General features: G+C 37.8%; 1 protein-coding gene across 1 annotated transcript in view; it reads left to right on the top strand.

Annotated features, from left to right (window-relative positions):
• The first annotated feature begins 2,832 nt into the window (after nt 1-2,832).
• Nucleotides 2,833-13,620, top strand: part of pdc (phosducin) — a 29,903-nt gene continuing 19,115 nt past the window's right edge. Inside the window, exon 1 of the mRNA XM_003223425.4 lies at nt 2,833-2,930. The gene's annotated coding sequence lies outside the window, so the exon portion shown is untranslated. The remainder of the gene's footprint in view (nt 2,931-13,620) is intronic.

Here is a 13,620-nt window from a genome sequence, read left to right as displayed (position 1 = left end):
GTGCTGGAATACTCTCAAGAATTCTAGCCAGTTTAAAAGAAAATGTGGTTATTTTAAAGCACAGAACAACTGGAAATGAACAAAATTCTTCCTCTGTTTGCATCTGCTGAATTCAATAGATATAAGTATTTCCATTATGGAGATAGTCTCCATGTTGAAGAATCCAAACAGGGAAAAAAGAGAGGGGAGGGGGAGGTTGAAAGAGAAGTAGTTCAGCACTTACGTGACTGAATATATAGTAATTCAAATCAAGACTCTTAAGAGTTAAATACACTAACCCCTGGTTCTGGATTAACTAATCTGTCCATCTCCCACATTCAATTGGTTTTAATCTCATATCTTGTTCAGCTGAAATATGTAGAAACATGTATTTTGATAAATTCTTATCCACAAGGGACAGAAATGGAAATATAATTCAACCCTTGAATGCAGATTCTCAAAGGCTGAGAGCATCCCCTGCAGGCAGGCAAACAGGGAAGCAGACAGTCTAGGAGATACCATAACACTATATACAACACAATTTAGAAAAACAAACTGTTCCTGGTTTGAATGTATTATTCCTGTTTAATCGTACAGTACTTACTTTGAAAGTAGTTGATACATTACAGAAAATTTGTTTTTGTGGCTGCCACAGACTATGTTGAATTGGTTGAAACTTTATGAGATATTAATTGAAAAAGTAGAGCAAAATGTGCTGCAGGATAAAGTTTAATAAACTTTTATTGTGTTTTTTATGATAGAACCAATTAGGAAATGACATTTATAACCCAGGAAAATGTAAAACGGGATACAGGATGATGAAAAAAACAAAATGAATACTTTTGAGAACCTTAGACAGACAGCTATGTATGAGATTAATAATACTGAGTGATAATAAAATAGCTGGTGAAACCATGGGAAAATGATTGCATGCTTGATCATACTGAGCTAGAAATACTCAATGGTATTCCTGTACCTTCGTATTACATAAAGAGAAGTAAAGGGTGGGGGTTCACTGGTGGGAATGAGGTGGTGATGGGAATATGGAAATAATACTTGTATTTTGATTGTGGAATTTTGAAGATTGTATAGTTCTATCTGTGTGTGTGTGTGTGTATATATATATATATATATCACAATTTTAAAAATCATTTTAAAAAAAGACATTAGAACAGCAAAACAACTCAGTAGGAAGAATGCCTTGGTTGTTGTGCTTCCATCCTGAATACAGACCAGGCTACTGAGAAACTGCCGACAGTAAAATGTTCAAAATCAAAGCAACATTCCACCAAAAAGAATAAAGTTGTTATGGATTGTAGGTTGCTACCAGGATGGGCACATTTTGCTCAAAAGTATGCTTTAAATTGAACTTTTAGGTAATGATATTATCACAGGATTATTTCAAAACACAAAATATTTTTCTGAACCCAACTCTATAAAATATAAGCCGTTGATCCCACAACAGGTAATACAACTGAAAGTCCCAGGTCTAATGACGTATTGTGCCTGTGGGACTGACTTCTGGGGTTGCATTCCATGAAACGAGGGGTAAACTCTCAGACTTGAAGAAGCCCGGAGGAACAGGATGGCTCCCACCGCCTGCCCTTCAGTGCCCCCATTTAGCTCCCCAAACTTAGCTGGGAAATTGGAGCATCCAGAGGTGGGGAGTGGGGAGGAGATGCAATATTTTTTCATGCTAGGAGAACTGTAGGGAGAGGCCTGTACTTCCAGCAGGTCTCTCTGCTAAGTTTGGGGACCTAAATGGGGGGGCTTTGGGGTGGCTTCATGCCATCCCGAGTATGACTTGGGATGGCATGTAGCAACCTCCCCCCCCCCCCCCCCGGAAAGCCCAGGTTTGGGTTGGAGTTGGGGACTAGAACCTGCACAGAAGTGGGTGACTTCAAAGTTACACTTTAAAATGCACCTGTTCTGACTTACATACAAATTCAACTTAAAAACAAACCTAAAGAACTTATCTTGTTTGTAACTTGGGGACTGCCTGTAGATAGATAGATTATATACATGGGGCCCCTGGTGGTGGCGCAGTGTGTTAAAGCGCTGAGCTGCTGAACTTGCGGACCAAAAGGTCCCAGGTCCAAATCCCGGGAGCGGAATGAGTGTCCGCTGTTAGCCCCAGCTCCTGCCAACCTAGCAGTTCGAAAACATGCCAATGTGAGTAGCTCAATAGGTACTGCTCTGGCGGGAAGGTAACAGCGCTCCATGCAGTCATGCCGGCCACATGACCTTGGAGGTGTCTACTGACAACACCGGCTCTTCGGCTTAGAAATGGAGATGAGCACCAACCCCCAGAGTCGGTCACGACTGGACTTAACGTCAGAGGAAAACCTTTACCTTTACCTATATATATATATATATATATATATATATATATATATATATGGCTGGAGTTACACTTTTAAATGTTCTTGTTCTGACTTACATACAAATTCAACTTAAACCTATAGAACCTATCTTGTTTGTTATGTGGGGACTACCTATATGTGCTTAATTCCTACTTTAGTGCATTCGTACTTTCAGAGGTAACCATGATAGTGCTTCGTGTTCTGCTAATTATCCATCTACCTCCACTGAAAACTTCAAGGTGCCATCAGCTATCCAATATATGGCCAGTTTGGAGTTTTCTTCCATCTTCTTTTCCAATAACATCTATGTATTAAATCCTTTAAACCTTTGGGAGGCCTAGCAGTTCATTGGCCTGGGCTAATTAACAGAATGGCTAATTCCTTTATAGTAATCCTCTTACTTGCCCAGAGCTATTTCTGTCAGGGTCATCATGATCCCAAGACCTAAATCTCTGTGCAGATCTAGCCTCAAATGTACATCAGCCAAGGACTCACATTCGCTTGAGTTTTACCCAATCAAAAGGACATTGTTGGTTACTCTGGGAAAAGTGGAGTGCCCAGGAAACTAAGTACCTGAAGTTTCGCAAGGTAACTTTCTCTCTCTTTTGCTTGCTTCTTTATTTATTTCTACAATAATAGCAACCAATCTGCAAAATGCTATATAGTTCCAGAAGGAAAAAATGATTTTTTTCCCTATGATTAAATCATCTTTCCCCTCTGTAAGGTAAAAGTAAAGGTTTCCCCTGATGTTAAGTCCAGTCGTGACCATCCCCTCTGTAGCTTGAAGCAATGTAAGTTTTTCTGTTTTTATTGTATTTATCTCAGTAAAATGATGGTTCTAGAACTCATTCACATAAAGCAGGAACTACCACCTCACAGAAACGTATGATGAGTAATGCATTTGTTCAAGATTGAATTCCATGACAGTAATTTCTCACAAACTACATTATTTAATAGGTGCATTTAAGATGTTAATATTGCCAAGTTGACAGTGCAGACCAATGGGGATCAAATCAGCAGTGTTGTGGTGACAGGAGGCTTACTTCTATGTCCAGTTGCACCAGATTTCTCCCACTTTCTTGCATACTTTCTAAAAGCAGTGGCAGCTGGAGCTAGTATATACATTTGTCCTCTGTTGTGCTAGTGAAGCTTCTGCTCTTGTAAGCAAAGCTTCCTGGAAGTGGAAAAATATGTAACCTTTCTCCCTTACATTAGTTTTCCCTCTCTCTTTTACAATGAATGATTGGGTGCTCATTTATTAAGGACTTAGAAAGTCACCTAAATTGCACTGTACTAAAATTATATTAATGGTTGATGTCTTTGTCAATTAAATAATATTTAGTTGAATAGTCTGGCTGATAGTTTGATCAGTAAAACTATATTCTGTTACCAGCTTGAAGAACCAATAATGGCAGTTTTATGTGTTTGCTCAGACATATACTTCCTTGAGTTCCACAGGACTTACTCCAAGGTTGCAACCTAAATTTCAGATTGTGTCATAACCAGTCTGTGATTTAGGTAGTGTGGGATCTTATTTCACACAATGGGGTAAAAAGCCTCACCTCCCAGCTTAGACCAATGGATTGTACCTTTGCCCATGAAACATCAGATTGTGACAGGCAAAGTCATATATCCCTGCCCAACTTTACTCCTGAGCAAGGATGTGAATTTTCATAGGCTCCATTTTTGCAGACAATAAGGGTGAATACCAATAAGGAACATTTTTCATGAGAACAGGAAATATTTGTGCAGTTTTAAGTTATTATCATCATTTCAGTATTTGTGCAGAAAATATCTTTACTGTGCAGAAAATGTGTTTCTTGTTTAGAAACAATGTTTTTTTGTTTCCTCTTCAAGAAAAATGTTTTCTGTACAGGAAAAATGTCTTTTCAGAGAAAATTATGTGCAGATGAATATTTGCTAAAGTGAAACAATTCTCATGGCAGACTTGCCATATACTCTGTTCCTCTCAACAGGATCACAATCATTGGAAGCCCCTTTCTTACTTAACGTAATAATGAAAATTTTTCCTTCCCAGCTCCAAAACCTTAAATCACAAAATTCTGCCCCAGCTTTTCCTTTTTTCTTGTCATTTCCCAGCTTCGTTCTGTTCTGAGTAGTCTCAACTAGTTAATGTTACAATGATCACGTAAAAAGCTATTGGGATTTGTCCAGATTTCCATACCGTCCAGCTGTGCCAGTTTGATTTTGTAAATTGGAAGATTGAGTATATTATTTGATTTAATTTATAAAAGCCTGATTTGCTGTGGCCTAGTTTATATCTGTTGTACAAGTGCTGCTACATTACTTTGAGTGTTACAAAATCATAAGCAGCAGCTATGAACAGCAGCATATCATCCTCCGCGGTAATTAAAATGACATCTAGTTCAGTCAAAGGGAGATACCCTCAAAATGTTAAGGGTATTGTGTTTACTTCTTTTTTTATCATCTTGGCCTCTATCTCAAATCTTAAGTTTTGATATTTGTAACTAAAATCCAACTAAAACAAAAATATGTCACAGATATTTATTTGGACCGCAAGAAGATCCAACTAGTCCATAGTCCAGGGAATAATGCCCGGCTGCTCACTGGAGGGAAGGATATTAGAGGCAAAGTTGAAGTATTTTGGCCACATCATGAGGAGACAGGAAAGCTTGGAAAAGATCACGATGCTGGGGAAAATGGAAGGAAAAAGGAAGAGAGGCCGACCAAGGGCAAGATGGATGGACGGCAGGCCTGTAGTGAGGGGGGGGGAGTTAGGGGTTCAACCCCCCCCCCCCAAATTTCAGGTTATAAAAAAAACCCTGGTTTATTCGTGAATTTTAACTGGTTAACCAAATCCCCATGCTAAGTCTATGAGACGCAAAACATTAAGAGTCCCTCCAGGCACTATCTCAAGCAGATATTGACAGGTTTGTAGTGGCGGGGGGGGGGGGGTTGCTAGGAGTTCAACCCCCCCCCCCCCCGAAATTTTCAAAACCCCTCCCGAATTTTTTTTCTGGCTATGGCCCTGATGGACGGTATCATTGAAATGACTGGCTTGACCTTGAAGTAACTGGGAGCGGTGACGGCCGACAGGGAGCTCTGGCATGGACTGGTCCATGAGGCCATGAAGAGTCGGAGACGACTAAACAACTGAGCAGCAGCAGCTACCAAAATGTGATTGGGAATTCAAAACAGTTGGTGGAGGCAATAAGTATAGATGATCACCTATCTGAGAGAAGGAAACAATCCTGCATAATATGCCTGGTATTTGAGCATATTGGAGCAGCAATTGATGCAAGTCTTGATGTGGACATAATGCAGTCCTGGAGATCCTTCCAATCTGCTGAAACAACAACTTTCACCACAGCTGCAAAGGATGAATAAAAGCCAGAATGTATTACTGCCTGTTGGAAGAACTTATGGAGAGATGTCATGGACAATTTACATACCCCCCTCACACACACATACACTTCAATGGTCAATGGAAATTTTAGAAGAATAATTGATGCATCAAAAAAAACTTGATAGAGGAGGATTTGAAACACCTTGGCAAATGTCCACATGACTTGTTCTGCTCCCATTTCTGGAATTATGGAATACAATCCTTGGATTGAACACAGCATTAAAATCATGTATATGATCACTTTAGGATTACAACTTCTGCAGCAACATTCTGATGAGTTTAAAAGAAAGAGACAACTTCTCATTATGATGTTCTTCTAACTTGTCTTAGCATATGAGGATCACCAAACATCAGCATTGTCTCCTCCTGACATTGACATCCTACTGTCCACACCATCTACTCCAGATATCAACATCCTACTATTGACAGTGTGTACTTCCAACAGTAACTTCAAACCCTCAGCATTGTCCTGGTGCTATGTTTTGACACACTCCATATTTTACCACACACACACACACCCCTTGTGATGAAATTTCCTCTTCTGTCAATAACTCCATACCAGAAGGAATCAAATGGTTTTCAGTGTCCAATATACCTTCATATTTTCATTTTGAATAAGAAATTTGGGGTTCCACATTATAAACAAAAAAGTGTTACACAAAATGTCCTAAAACTGATCATTTATTTTTTTAGAAATTGGGGTTGGAGGGAGATCAGTTAGTGAGACTGCTAAATTCAAAAGCCTCTTAACTGAACTCATCTCATTTGAATTATCCTTGAGAAAGTGACTTAAGTCTTGTAATCTAGACTAGAAGCAGGAGCAAAAAACAAAACAAAAATTGCAAACTTCAAAAGAACTAGTTTTTAGTAAAAACAACAATAACAACAACACACAACTAATAGAAATGGCAGGTAAATATAAAAATGCAATGTAAATTTGACTCTTTAAAGCTGTGGCTCATTAAACTATTTCATAACTTAACTCTAAAGAAATATTTATGCTCAAATTCCAGTTTGAATCAATTTCTTGATCTGAAAGTCCATTTTATTGCCATTTTCATTCCTAAATGTCCAACTAAAGGAATAATGTAATTGATGTCACTTTATTTCTATTGCAGCCTGACCCTTCCTGTCAGGGTTAGACTGAGGAAAATATCCAAGAGTTTAAAACCTAGGTGGGATTATACATGAAGGTACAATTAGCCTGGATCTATCAGTGTATTATGTAGGGCTGTGTAGTTGAGAACAAGTACACTGAATTATAGTAATTTTGAATCAGAAATGACTTATTTAGATGACATAGTTAGGTGCATGGTATTTAGGGACAAATTATTAAAGCATCCCTGATTTTGAGATAAGCAACCACAGGAGTCAGGACAATAATATACAGTAGAGTCTCACTTATCCAAGCTAAACGGGCCGGCAGAAGCTTGGATAAGCGAATATCTTGGATAATAAGGAGGGATTAAGGAAAAGCCTATTAAACATCAAATTAGGTTATGATTTTACAAATTAAGCACCAAAACTTCATGTTATACAACAAATTTGACAGAAAAAGTAGTTCAATACGTAGTAATGTTATGTTGTAATTACTGTATTTATGAATTTAGCACCAAAATATCATGATATATTGAAAACATTGACTACAAAAATGGCTTGGATTATCCAGAGGCTTGGATAAGCGAGGCTTGGATAAGTGAGACTCTACTGTATATGACGATCTTTAGCTTCATAGTAAGTTGGAAAGAAACATAACCACACAACTCAATACCAGACTCTTAGCACTGTAAACAGAATACAGTGTTCCCTCACTTATCTTGGAGGTTAGGTTCCAGGACCACCCGCAATAAGTGAAAATCCGTGAAGTACGGACGCTATATTTATTTTAATATTTATACATTATTTTAGTAGTTATACACTATTTTAAGTCATTATCAACCAATCATGTGTTGATAAATCGCCTCCTTCTCCTCCTGTTGCCGCTTGGGCTCCTTTTCTCTCCCTTTGGCTTCTCCTTCCTCCCTTCCTTAGGCTGTAAATTGTAATTTTTTTATGATTTCTAATAGTCTTTTAGAGTTTATTGAAAAACAGTGAAACAGCGAATCCGTGAAAAGTGAACCGTGAAGTGGTGAGGGAACACTGTATATCCATTTCAAAAGATCACTGCATTAGACATAGAACAGACACTGCCTGTCCCTTGTGCTTTTTATCTGGATAAAGTTTCTTGAGAAAACAAATGACTCCTTATTTTATAAGAGCTGGATCTAAGGTTATTTGTAATGAATCATTTTTGGAAAACTGAAGAGAAATTAGAGTTTTATTTTTTTTGTCAGAGTCGGACACAGGGAGGGATGATGAATGACCCTCCAGATATGGTTGGATTGTAATGCCCATCATTCCTCACAATGGTGCGAGAAGCAGTCCAACAAAGTCTGCAGGACCATAAGTTCCGTCTTCTCCTATCTTAAGAAAATTGGGTTGTTGTATGTCTTTCGGGCTGTGTGGCCATGTTCCAGAAGTATTCTCTCCTGACGTTTTGCCCACATCTATGGCAGGCATCCTCAGATGTTGTGAGGTATGGATAAGAAATTTGAGAAAAAAACAATATTTATTTAAAATTTTGAAAGGTTTCAGTTTAGGGAAAAATATTTTATATGAGGAAAGGAGAGTTACCAGAGATTGCTTAACCCATTAATCTTGGATTGTTGGTCGCAATGGCTGGGGCTGACGGCAATTGAGTCTTACAATATTTCCACAGTCACAGCTTCCCCTTCCTATATACTACTATTTATGTTGACATTTCTCTGTTGCTTTCTATGATTATTTTCCACACAAATAGTTCACAAATTTATTTTAAAATGCCATTACAATACCACTGATAGCAATAATAATGTCCCTCACATCAAGAAGTAGTTATTACAATCCAATACAGAGCTAAAGTTAGTGGGGAAAATATGTATAAGTCTGATTTATGTAAAACAAGGTGCTATAATTTAATATGTCAACATTTAAAAGGGGATTTCTTTAAAATCGTATATAAGGCACTACAGCTACCGTGTTTCCCCGAAAATAAGACAGTGTCTTATATTATTTTTTGCTCCCAAAGATGCGCTAGGTCATATTTTCAGGGGATGTCTTATTTTTCCATGAAGAAGAATTCACATTTATTGTTGAACAAAAAAATGAACATTTATTATATACTGTACAGTACAGTAGTTTTCATTGCTAACCAACATAACCAAACCAGACGAACTGTGACTCCTATCAAGAATTTCTTGTTATTACCATTATTTCCATGTACAACTCATATGTACATTTACCGATCCTGCATGCTCTGGTGTTTTGTTTGGCGGGCGCCGAGCATGCTTCCAAACAAAAACTTTGCTAGGTCTTACTTTCGGGGGAGGCCTTATATTTAGCAATTCAGCAAAACCTCTACTAGGTCTTATTTTTTGGGGATGTCTTATTTTCGGGGAAACAGGGTAGAAAAATGTATCTGATCTCATAGCTGGTAGAGATGTAATTTCATAAAGCCAACAGCATTCCTTCAATGTGAAAATTCAACCTTACTATAAAACATCAGATAGTGTATTCTTAGACACATTTATCTAATGTTTGTGTACTTTTTCCTCCACCCCTTCCTTTGGCATGGCCATAAGGAATTACATTTTGCTTTACATTTCAGTTAACCACAATTAATGTTATATCCAACCCCTACAATTATTGCTAATCTTAACTACGCTTAGTTGAAACAAGCTGGGTTCATCACCTGTGGTTTGGAGTGGTCTAGTTTTTGTTAACCATAATTAAGAGTAACCACAATTTATCTGACCTCAGATGTTCCAACAAGCTGTGGTTAACCCGAAACAGAACTTTAGATTCCTTTTTCTATCTGAACTAGAGAAAGAGAAGTGACAAAGGTATGAGAGAACCCAGGATTACAATTATCCTTGGAATGATAAACAATGGTTTACCGTTCAGTCCAAATGAAGCCAAGGGGATGGAACCAGTTGTATAGTGTGACTTTTGAATTTATTAGAAACTTCCACAAAGGGAAAATAGGAAGGTATTTTTTTGCCCAATTTCCTCCCTTGAAGCCCTCCCCCAAAATGTCACTCATAGACTATTCTTGTACGAGGACTGCACGGGAAGGGAGGAGCTCAATTTCATTTAATAGAAATTTGTCTCATATAACCTTTGAATTCTATTTCAATATGTGTGTTGACATTTTATTGAATGTGCAGGAGCAGGACCAGCTGCTACTACGATCCAATCCTTTGCTAACATGTGTTCACTTTCCCTTCTTTGATAATCTGAAGAAAGCTATATGATATAACTACATTTCCATAATCAGAGTCAGCAGGCTTTATCTAAAGCTTTTTCTGGGGGGGGGGGGGGGAAATAGATCACATGAACATTTTGACAAACATAGAAATGTTTTCATGGATTTTCAAGTTTCCTGAACTTGGCAAGGAAGCTGTGTTGTGAGTTTGCTGAGAACTGACATTTAGTGTATCTGATAGAGTTATTACTGGCCAATCAGACATAATTTTAATTGACCAGTGAAACGCTGCCCTGCAGCTATTTAAAACAATTTCCCTCATTCCAAATAAGGAACTGAATTAACTCTTCTAAAGAGGATAAATTCTGTAAATCCACTAACCCTCTCATCAACCACAGTGAACTAAAGTGAATCTGACAGTCTTCTACGTCAGTCAGCACAGGTTTATTTTGTTGTTTCCAGCCATATGACCTCTTCTATAATCTAGTATGAATCCTTGTGGTGCATATTTTACAACATGATCATAGACAGCGAGTTGCAAAGTACAGCCTGTATCGGCCACATTAAATGGCAAGAAAGGATTTTTAATAAGGAGTCCATTCCAGTGGCAAGAGTCAGCTCCAAGATACACAAGCAACACTTTCACATTTTCCAGACCTAATTTTATTTAATTGTCCCTACAATGGTATTGAATGATAGCACCAAACACAACAGGAGATTTTTCACACAATTAGCAATGGTGTGATTTTTTTTAATATAAAAAAGGATAAATAGCAACCATAAAGTAGGGGCTGCTCCTAACTAGAACACTGTCCAGTGTTGGTGATGGTGTGCGTGTATGGTGATGGTGGTGATAGAAGTACCGTATATACTCGAGTATAAGCTGAGTTTTTCAGCCCTTTTTAGGACTGAAAAAAAATCCCTTGGCTTCTACTCAGTGAGGGTCCTTGTGGACTTATATTCAGGTGGACTTATACTCTAGTATATATACGTACATTTATTATTTTTCTCTATTATTATTGGTATTATTACATTTATTTTTTTACGCTATTAATTATTATCATTACATTTATTATTTTAGTCTATTATTGTTACTTTAACATTTATTTTACTCTATTTTTATTATTATTAATACATTTATTATTTTACTCTATTAATTATTATCATTACATTTATTATTTTAGTCTATTATTGTTACTTTAACATTTATTTTACTCTGTTTTTATTATTAATACATTTATTATTTTACTCTATTAATTATCATTACATTTATTATTTTAGTCTATTATTGTTACTTTAACATTTATTTTACTCTATTTTTATTATTATTATTATTATTATTACATTTATTATTTTACTCTATTATTACATTTATTATTTTACTGTATTTGTTATTATTATTACATTTCTTATTTCACTCTATTATTATTAAAAGGATACAAAAGCACATTTACATTGAAGAAGATGAAAATAATGATTTAATCAGAGTTGGACAGTCATATCTTAAATTACAGTTTGAGGCCTGGCTCAAAAGCAGTACATGTGAAAAAGATCTTGGAGTCCTTGTGGGCAATAAGTTATACATGAGCCAACTTTGATGTGGCAGCTAAAAAAGACAATGGAATTTTGGCCTGCATAAATGAGAGTATAGTGTCTAGATCCAGGGAAGACATGCTACTCTGTTCTTCCTTGGTCAGACCACACCTGAAATACTATGTCCAGTTCTGGGCACCACAGTTTAAAGGAAATATTGACAAGCTGGAATGTGTCTAGAGAAGGGCAACTAAAATGATCAAGAGTCTGGAGAACAAGCCCTATGAGGAACAGCTTAAAGAACTGGGCATGTTTAGCCTACAGAAGAAAAAGCTGAGAGGAGACATGATGGTCATGTATAAATATGTGAGGAAAAGTCATAGGGAGGAGGGAGCAAGCTTGTTTTCTGCTATGTTAGAGACTAGGACGTGGAACAATGGCTTCAAATGACAGGAAAGGAGATTCCTCCTGAACATGAGTGTGAGAGCTGTTCAGCAGTGGAACTCTCTCCCCCAGACAATGGTGGAGGCTCCTTCTTTGTAAGCTTTTAAACAGAGGCTGGATGGTCAACTGTTGGGGATGCTTTGAATGTGATTTTCCTTCTTCTTTGCAGGGGGTTGGACTGGATAGCCCAAGATGTCTCTTACAACTCTATGATTCAATTCTTCTTGGCCAGATTGTGTTGTCACAATTACCTACCTTCCTTTCCCAGCCCCTGAGTCATAGGCCCTAAGGGGGGGGGGGCATTCCAGAGCCCTCCAAAAGACTGCAAGGTTTTCACTGAAACTCTTATATCTTCTCCACTACATGTCACAGATTAGGGACAAACATCTACTGAGTTCCTTTCCCCCATGAGACTGACCAAAAGGTCTTCCCCCCTTGTTGCAATTCACTAGGAAAAACATATTGCTCTCTTCAGATAAATACACATCATTCACTCTGTAGAGCTTGGAGCACGGAAATACTATATTGAGATGTGGGAGGAAGTGACTCAATCTGTTTAGAACATTATAGATTTCCCCATTAACTCTCCTGCAGGCTTTATCAAAGTAAACATGGATTAAACATATCCTGCCAAAGTTTGCCAGGCCACATGGCAAAGCACATCAAGGTTACATCCCACCATCTAATCTGGATAACCCTTATTATGGATTGATGATGATAAATGGAAGCTCTTATGTGTGCCCGAGATCCAGAGTCACCCACAGAACAATAACATGCCACTCAGGTTTGCAGAACAAAAATACAGGAACTTTACTGATTCCAAGAGATTTTAAAAAAGTAGCATTTAGAATGGTCCCTCTGATCACTTACAGAAGTCCACAGTCTTCTCAGACCACAAATCTGCTTCAGAGAAGAATATAGTCCTGGTTATTCACCCTCTTTCCTCAGCAGCAAAAGGCTTCTCCAAGTACACAGCTCTCTTCACAACAGTACTCGGTCAGCACTGAAAAACTTGTCCAGACTGCTTCTGCAGCAGCAGAACAGAAACAGTATCAAATCAATCCCCAGATCTCAGCCAATTGGCTTCATGAACTTCATTTTCCAGTTAACACTAACAGCACAGTGTCTGTTTATATTATATTCGGTGTTTTATTTGCTTATTTTATTTGACTGTTATGTTGACACTGTTTTTAGTTATTGATACTGGTTTTAACTTGTCATATTTTGTTTTTGTTTTGGGCTTGGGCCCATGTTAGCCATCCCGAGTCCCTTTGGGAAGATGGTGGCGGGATAGAAAAATAAAGTATTATTATTTATTATTATTTGCAAACTATGACAACCCTGACACCATGCAGAGCCCATAGAGTAATATTTCAATGAACTCGAGTCATTTCCACTCCATTAAGTAATCAGAACAATGAGGGGGGGGAGGTCTTTTGAACTCCCTAAACAACAGAGGCAACAGACCATACCAACAAAGGGCTTTTCTCCTCACATCACTCTACTGTGGACTTGCCAGGCATCTTGTCCCACTCTTGAGACCATCTTTCCAGTGTCTTGTGAATTCTGAAGTCGCCCGTGTTCTGACCTACCATTCTGTAGCTAAAGGTTTTCCACAGACTTTCAGCTTA

Source organism: Anolis carolinensis, chromosome 4 (assembly GCF_035594765.1).
Source record: "Anolis carolinensis isolate JA03-04 chromosome 4, rAnoCar3.1.pri, whole genome shotgun sequence".
In the NCBI taxonomy this organism is placed as follows: domain Eukaryota; kingdom Metazoa; phylum Chordata; class Lepidosauria; order Squamata; family Dactyloidae; genus Anolis; species Anolis carolinensis.
The sequence above is the reverse complement of the archived record's forward strand: the minus strand, read 5'-3'. Positions and strand labels throughout refer to the sequence as shown.